Here is a 9211-nt window from a genome sequence, read left to right as displayed (position 1 = left end):
AAAAAAAAACAGAAAATCTCGATAGTGCTACTCGTGTCATCTATAAATTTAACTGATATTGTGGCAAACCCTAGTTTTCAAATTATGCACTAATATCATCATAGCTAATCTTCGGGATGCACCAGCCGAGAATCGAACTCGGGTCTGTACCGTGGCAGGGTACTATTCTACCACTAGACCACTGGTGCTTCTAAATTTAGTCATATCCATAACTTACTCGTATTTTGGTCATGCAGTTCTTCCGAAGCCCTTAACTTTTCGTTCACCTCTCGATTTCAAAAAATGAAAACAGAAAATCTCGATGGTGCTACACGTGTCATCTATAAATTTAACTGATATTGTGGCAAACCAAAATTTTTAAATTATGGACTAATATCATCATAGCTAATCTTTGGAATGCACCAGTCGAGAATAGAACTAATTTAACTGATATTGTGGCAAACCAAAATTTTTAAATTATGGACTAATATCATCATAGCTAATCTTTGGAATGCACCAGTCGAGAATAGAACTTGGGTCTGTACCGTGGCAGGGAACTATTCTACCTTTAGACCACTAGTGCTTTTAAATTTAGTCATATCCATAACGTACTCGTATTTTCGTTTCACCTCTCGATTTAAAAATACAAAAAGAAAATCAGATAGTGCTACTAGTGTCTTCTATAAATTTAACTAATATTGTGACAAACAAAAATTTTCAAATTATGCACTAATATCATCACATAGCTCATCTTCAGGGATGCACCAGCCGAGAATCGAACTCAAGTTTGTACCATGGCAGGATACTATTCTACCACTAGACCACATGGCCTAAGAGATTCAAACTCTCGCGGGGAAACCACATGTACTTAGCAGGCACACGCCTTAACCACAAAGAAACTTTTTTTTTTTAGGAATGAATCTTGAAGAGGAACTTGGGACAAGAAAGGTAGATGATTAATGAGGAATCAATTAGAACTTCGGGACATACACAGTAGCTTAGAGCGCAGGAAAAGGGTAAGACAAACGTCCTATAGGGCAAAGGAAAGTCCTGGAAATCTAGTAGAATAAGGAAGTGATGAAGGCCTACAAGTAGGTTTGTTACTAAGTATATTTTTATACTTACACCTTTCTCCTTTTCTAGTGTACTGGTCAAGGTGGGGAGATGCTCGGGAGCTGTACTATCACAGAGAAGTGTTAGCCCGGAGTGTTGTTAGTTGTATTCGACTTGGGCCGTGAATTAGTTGTATAATTTTTTGGGTTGATTTTGAATTCTTTTGTATCCCAAGCCTTTTTCCCGTTTGTAAATAACTTCAAATTTCTGACACAGGTGTTGTATGTCTTTTAAAGTGTAAAAAATTTATCTTTTCATCGCTTTCATCCCGAATCCAACATCGGTTTAAAAAATTTATCTATTCATCGTTTCCATCCCAGATCTAACATCGGTTTGAGAGGGGAACAAAACATTCCATATAGAAGGGTGTGAATACTTCTATGAGATCGTGAGGTAACGGGCGAAAGTGGACAATATGTTTTAACGGTGGCCTTTGGCTAGTACAAAAAAATGAACTTTTCGTCGCCTAAGAATTCAAACTCCCGCATGGAAACCCCATGTACTTAGCAAGCACACGCCTTAACCACTCGGCCAAAGCAACTTTTTTGTTTTAGGAATGAATCTCGAAGAGGCACTTTGGACAAGAAAGGTAGATGATTAATGACGAATCAATTAGAACTTCGGGAAATCCACGGTAGATTAGAGCGCAGTAAAGGGTGAGCCCAACGTCCTATAGAGCAAAGGAAAGTCCTGGAAACCTAGTAGAATAAGGAAGCGATGAGGGCCTACAAGTAGGTTGGTTACTAAGTATATTTTTATACTTACACCTTTCTCCGTTTCTAGTCTACTGGTCAAGGTGGGGAGATGCTTGGGAGCTCTAATATCACAGAGGGGTGTCGACCCGGAGTGTTGTTAGTTGTGTTCGACCTGGGCCATGAATTAGTTGTATAATTTTTTGGGTTTATTTTGAATTCTTTTGTATACCAAGCCCTTTTTCCATTTGTAAACAACTTGAAATTTCTGACAAAGGTGTTGTATGTCTTTTAAAGTGTACAAAATTTATCTTTTCATCGCTTCCATCCCCGATCAAACATCGGTTTGAGAGGGGAACAAAACATTCCATATATAAGGGTGTGAATACTAATATGAGATCGTGAGATAATGGGCCAAAATGGACAATATGATTTAGCGGTGGCCTTTGGCTAGTACAAAAAAATGAACTTTTCGTCGCATGAGAGATTCAAAATCTCGCGGGGAAACCCCATGTACTTAGCAGGCACACGCCTTAATCACTCGACCAAGCGCGACTCTTTTGTTTTAGTAACGAATCTTGAAGAGGCACTAGGGACAACAAAGGCAGATGATTTATGAGGAATCAATTAGATCTTCGGGACATACACGGTAGCTTAGAGCGCAGTAAAGGGTAAGCCCAACGTCCTATGCACCAAAAGAAAGTCGTGGAAACCTAGTAGAAGAAAGAAGCGATGAGGGCCTACAAGTAGGTTGGTTACTAAGTATATTTTTATACTTACATCTTTCTCCTTTTCTAGTGTAGTGGTCAAGGTGGGGAGATGCTCGAGAGCTCTACTATCACAGAGAGGTATCGACCCAGAGTGTTGTTAGTAATATTCGACCTGGGCCATGAATTAGTTCTATAATTTTTTGGGTTGATTTTGAATTCTTTTATATCCCATGCCCTTTTTCCATTTGTAAATAACTTCAAATTTCTGACACAGGTGTTGTATCGGATTTAAAGTGTAAAAAATTTATCTTTCTATTGCTTTCATCCCAGATCCAACATGGGTTTGAGAGGGGAACAAAACATTCCATATATAAGGGTGTGAATACCTCTATGAGATCGCATGTTTTAGCAGTGGCCTTTGGTAAGTACAAAAAAATGAACTTTTCGTCGCCTAAGAGATTCAAACTCTCATGGAAAAAACCCATGTACTTAGCAAGCACACGCCTTAACCACTCAGCCAAAGCGACTTTTTTGTTTTAGGAACGAATCTCGAAGAGGCACTAGGGACAACAAAGGTAGATGATTAATGAGGAATCAATTAGAACTTCGGGACATACACGGTAGCTTAGAGCGTAGTAAAGGGTAAGCCCAACGTCCTATAGACCAAAAGAAAGTCGTGGAAACCTAGTAGAAGAAGGAAGCGATGAGGGCCTACAAGTAGGTTTGTTACTCAGTATATTTTTATACTTACACCTTTCTCCTTTTCTAGTGTACTGGTCAAGGTGGGGAGATGCTCGGGAGCTCTACTATCACAAAGGAGTGTCGCCCTGGAGTGTTGTTAGTTGTATTTGACCTGAGCCATGAATTAGTTGTATAATTTTTTTGGTTGATTTGTAATTCTTTTGTATCCCAAGCCCTTTTTCCCGTTTGTAAATAACTTGAAATTTCTGACAAACATGTTGTATGCCTTTTAAAGTGTAAAAATTTTATCTTTTCATCACTTCCATCCTAGATCCAACATCGGTTTGAGAGGGGAACGGTGTTGTATGTCTTTTAAAGTGTAAATTTTTTTATCTTTTCATCGCTTCCATCCCAGATCAAACATCGGTTTGAGAGGGAAATGGTGTTGTATGTCTTTTAAAGTGTAAAAAATTTATCTTTTATGGCTTCCATCCCAGATCCAACATCGGTTTGAGACGGTAACGGTGTTGTATGTATTTTAAAGTGTAAAAAATTTATCTTTTCATCGCTTCCATCCCAGATCCAACATCCGTTTAAGAGGGGAATGGTGTTGTATGTCTTTTAAAGTGTAAAAAATTTATCTTTTAATCGCTTCCATCCCATATCCAATATCGGTTTGAGAGGTAACGGACCAAAGTGGACAACATGTTTTAGCGGTGACCTTTGGCTAGTACAAAAAAATAAACTTATCATGGCCTGAGAGATTCGAACTCTCGCTGGGAAACCCCATGTACGGTTGACTGTTAAAAAGTTATGGATTATGTTGACTGTTGACTGTTTATGCTGTGAAAAGATTGTTGATCTGCTAGTATTATATGTCATGAAAATGTTGATCGATGCCATGAGATGCTTATGGAACTTGAATGTATTTTCATGTTATGTAATATGTCATGTAATGTAAGTTATGTGACATGTCATGTAATGTAAGAAACGTATATGTAATGTTAGCAATGCTTATGTAACGTCATGTTAGGTATGTTAAGGGACCTCATGCATATATGTATGTCCCTTGCATCGAGATACTTCCCATTTATGTTAGGAAAGAANTAAGAAACGTATATGTAATGTTAGCAATGCTTATGTAACGTCATGTTAGGTATGTTAAGGGACCTCATGCATATATGTATGTCCCTTGCATCGAGATACTTCCCATTTATGTTAGGAAAGAATGAAATACGATATTTATGTTCACCATGATATCATGCGGGCCCTTTTCTGTTCTGCGGTGTCCGGCAATGTGTATTACGTTGTGCCCGACCAAGCCAGGCCCAGGGGGTACGTATACGAGCCCGACTGGTGGTCCATGTGCGCGTACATGGGCCGTGTGTGAAGGAGTACCACACATCCAACCCTACCCGGAATAGAAAAAGCGCCCAAGGCCAGGTAAAGTTTATGAAAAGTTAGGCTNATAGAAAAAGCGCCCAAGGCCAGGTAAAGTTTATGAAAAGTTAGGCTCCGCTCATATGTTGCATGTGTTTGCATTTCTAACTCCAACAGTGGCGTGACTTATTTAGTATTTCATAAAATACTCAAGCCATGTGCTACCTACCTTTTTTAGGTAAAGGCAAGGCGCCAATGTACAGTTGACGGTGGAGCTGAGGACACCATGGAAGAGGATGAGGAGCATTTTTAGTAGTTTATGTTTATTTGATTATTTTTAATTTTGAGTTTTCTGAATTCAGTTAATGAAAGATTTATTTTGAGAGATATGTTTGTTTAGAATTTTGGACCTTTATGAAAGACTTGGTGGTGTTTTCCAAGGTTATTTATGATGAGCTTCCGCGTAATGAGTTATGTATGCATGGGTGACGTCACTAGTTAGGTTAAGAAAATTAGGGGCGTTACACCTACACGGTAGCTAGAGCTCGGTAAAAGGTAAGTCAAAACTTCCTATAGACCAAAGAAAAGTCGTGGAGACCTAGTAGAAGAAGGATGCGTGAGAGCCTACAATAGGTTGGTTGCTTAAGTATATTTTTATAGTTACCCCTTTATCCCTTTATCCCTTTCCTTTTTAGGTACCGGTGATGGTGGAGAGGTGTTCAGGAGCTCTACTATCGAAGAGGGGCGTCGACCCAGAGTGTCTGTTAGTTGTATTCGACCTGGGATATCAATTAGTTGTATTTTTTAGGGGTTGATTTTGAATTCATTTGTATCATGTGCCTTTTTTCTGTTTCTAAATAACTTGGAATTTCTAACACACGTGATGTATGTCTTTTAAATTGCGCAAAATTGATCCTTTCGTCGTAATTCGATTTCTCAAAACTTCGAAAATTGCGCAAAATTAATCATACCTGTTGTATGTCTTTTAATAGTGGTCTTTGGCTATTACAAAAAATTAAACAAAAATAAAATAAAATAATAATAATACTAATAATAATAATCTCATGAGAGAATTGGACTCTCACAGAGAAACCATGTACTTGGCAGCAAGACATTTTAACCACTCGGCCAAAGCATCATTTTTATTTTACAAACATCTCTCAAAGAGACATTAAGGACTAAAAAGGTAGATGGTTAATGAGAATGAATTAGAACTTTAAGACCTAGGCCGTAGATTAGAGAGCATTAAAATTTTCCTTTATAAATAACTTTAAATATCTTACCTAAGTGNAAAAAAAAAAAAACTTTTGGTCAACTCTTGGAGGGAAACACGGTGTGATTAGCAAGCACACACCTTGACCACTCAATCAAAATGACTTTATGGTTATATGAATGAGTCTTGAAGAGACACTAGTAACGACACAGAGGGGTGTCCACCCAGAATATCTGTTACTTGTATTTCACGTGGGACATCAATTAGTTGTATTCTCTTCGAACAGGTGTTGTATGTCTTTTCAAAATTTATCTTTTCTTCACGGTTCGATTTCTCGAAACCTCAAAAATTGGGTCGGGACATTCATGGATTATTTCTAGCATTTACACTATTAGTTCTAATTCATGGATTCTCAATAGGGGAGGTTCGAATCATATAATATCCAATGCTTTTGTATGACTAAACCAAAGACTCCGATCATTCTACAATAAAATTACCTAATGGAGGAACAACACATGTGTCACTTACGGTCAATGTTTTCTTTAATCCTGACCTTAAATTAAACAATATTTTATGTGTGCCTTCATTCAATTTAAACATGTTGTCCATTAGCAAACTTACCAATGATTTGAAATGTTGTGTCACCTTCTATCCTGATTCTTGTGTTATGCAAGACTTGGCTACCGGGAAGATGGTTGGTTCGGGTGAAGAATTTGGAGGTCTCTATCATATTTCTTGATCTCCAATCAAATCTTCAATTAATCAAGTATCTCAATCATCTAATTTGTGGCATATACGCCTAGGTCATTCTTTTTTTCTTCTCGTTTTATATTTCTAATGGATCAATTTCATCTTAATAATGCTACTTTTTCTCATAACGGTAGTATTTTCCGGTTAGCAAAATAAACTAGGTTGTTTTTTTCTCAAGAAGCTCAATAACAACACATTCTACCTTTGATATGTTACATTGTGATGTTTGGGGATCTCATAAAGTTCCTACCCATTCCTGTTTGCGTTTTCTTCTCACTATTATTGATGATTTTACTCGATGTACTTGGGTTTTTCTTATACAACATAAATTAGAAGTACATAGTTTGTTAATGAACTTTGTTAAATTCGTTCAAACGAACTTTGTTAAATTCGTTCAAACTCAATTTCATACTACTATCAAGATAGTACGATCAGACAATGGGACTGAGTTCCTGTCTTTACAACCATTTTTTATTTCTTATGGCATTGAATTTCAGCGCACTTGTGTCTATACTCCACAACAAAATGGAGTCGTAGAGGGTAAGCATCATCATATCATAAATGTAGCTAGGTNAGTACATAGTTTGTTAATGAACTTTGTTAAATTCGTTCAAACGAACTTTGTTAAATTCGTTCAAACTCAATTTCATACTACTATCAAGATAGTACGATCAGACAATGGGACTGAGTTCCTGTCTTTACAACCATTTTTTATTTCTTATGGCATTGAATTTCAGCGCACTTGTGTCTATACTCCACAACAAAATGGAGTCGTAGAGGGTAAGCATCATCATATCATAAATGTAGCTAGGTCTCTCCTCTTTCAGTCACACGTTTCACTTAATTTTTTGGAAAAGTGCATTTTAATTGCTGTTTATCTTATAAATAGAACACCATCACCATTTTTATCTAACAAGACACCCTTCACTCTACAATCAACCACCTACATTTCATCATCTTAAAGTTTTTTAATGTAAATGTTATGCAACTGTAGTACATCCTAAGCAAAAATTTGAACATCGGGCAATTCCTTGTGTTTTCGTAGGATATCCTTGTGGTTACAAAGGTTACAAGTTGTATGACATGCAATCTCACAAATTATTTATCCGCCGTGATGTTAAATTTTGTGAAGATGGTTTTCCTTTTTCATCAGCTTCACAAACTGACATTAGTTTCTTCGACTCTCGGTTTACCACTTCATGATTCATCCTACTCAAACATCTATTCTAATCCTATCCCACCTTCTATTTTGTCATCTCCTCCACCTCCTTCTCCAGATTTACCCACTAATTATAATCCTATCCAACCTGATACACCAGTTCCACTCTAACGTTCTACTCGTACCAAACAGCATCCAGCTTGGCATAATGATTATGAGATGTCTTATGCAGCCAATTATTTAACCTCTAGCTCAAGTCCCAACATGGGCACCAGGCATCCCCTTCATCATTACCTTTCATTCTCTAGTTTTTCTCCTACTCAATGTGCTTTTCTATCTCTTATTACAGCCAGACATAACTTAAAACTTATGATGAGGTAGTTGGCGACCCATTATGGCAGCAGGTTATGAATGCTGAAATTGCAACTTTGGAACGTAATCATACTTGGTCTCTCGTTCCTCTACCACCTGGCCATAAAGCTATTGGCTATCGTTTGGTGTACAAGATTAAATACAACTCTAATGGTTCTGTTGAACGTTATAAAGTTTATCCGGTAGTAAATGGGTATACTCAGGTTGAAGGTATTGATTACAAAGAGACATTTTCTCCTACACCAAAGTTTACTACACTTCGTTGCTTACTCACTATTGCTTCTTCTCGAAAATGGTTCACTCATCAGTTGAGTATTCAAAATGTATTTCTCCATGGTAATCTTTAAACAGGGAATGAGGGAAGGAATGAGGAGAAATTTTTCCCTATTACATAAATAGGACCGGAGACAGAGATTATATTCTACATTCGTATCCCCATCTAACTCCCTTGACCCGTCTCGTACCCGCCCGCCTCAAAGAGAGATTTTTTAAGATCCATTTCTAAGTTTTATATATTTCTAAAGATGAAGAAATCTATATATTTTCCATTCCAAACTCCAATGGATTATATGTCTTCCCTTCCGTAGGTTGAATGTCTTGCTTTCATGTATTCGATTTATGTAATAACAAATATCTTTTATATTTGTTTTTTTTTTCTTTTTTCTTTTCTAATTGAACTCATTTATTTATGTCATTAGGGTTGCTTTATTTTTGTCGCATACCTGGTCATTATTGTTGATTCAATTATGACTTCGGAGAAAACTACTCACTATTTTTGTGGTGTTTGTGGTGTTTTTCTTAGATTTAAAAATTATGTTATCAAATTTTGTGTTTATAATTTAGGCCTAGATTAAGTTTATATTTTGTTTACAAGTGTATATGAAATGAGTTTAATTTAAAGCAAGGTGGTTCTACTTCAATAACATGAGTAGATCAAAACCAATAGATAGTTTATATCTAAAAATAAAATGTATACATTAACAAATTTATTTAAAATGACTATTTTTTTAGAGAATAATAAACCAAGAAATTCTCCCTAGAGAAACTGATCCTTGCCAGTTCCTTGCGATGAATTCCTTAGGGACATCTTTACATGTGACAACTGCACGTATCTTGTTTTATGATTGTATGACATATACTAAGTTATGTATATACTATGATA

General features: G+C 36.7%; 1 non-coding gene across 1 annotated transcript; it reads right to left on the bottom strand.

Annotated features, from left to right (window-relative positions):
• Nucleotides 1-117: 117 nt before the first annotated feature.
• TRNAG-GCC lies at nucleotides 118-188 on the bottom strand. Its single transcript has one exon. It is a non-coding gene; the product is annotated as a tRNA-Gly (tRNA).
• Between the last annotated feature and the right edge of the window lie 9023 nt (nucleotides 189-9211).

The sequence above is a fragment of the Cucurbita pepo genome, unplaced genomic scaffold (genome assembly GCF_002806865.2).
Source record: "Cucurbita pepo subsp. pepo cultivar mu-cu-16 unplaced genomic scaffold, ASM280686v2 Cp4.1_scaffold000401, whole genome shotgun sequence".
Taxonomy (NCBI): Eukaryota; Viridiplantae; Streptophyta; class Magnoliopsida; order Cucurbitales; family Cucurbitaceae; genus Cucurbita; species Cucurbita pepo.
Note: the sequence above shows the minus strand (reverse complement) of the source record. Positions and strands in the feature narration are given on the sequence as shown.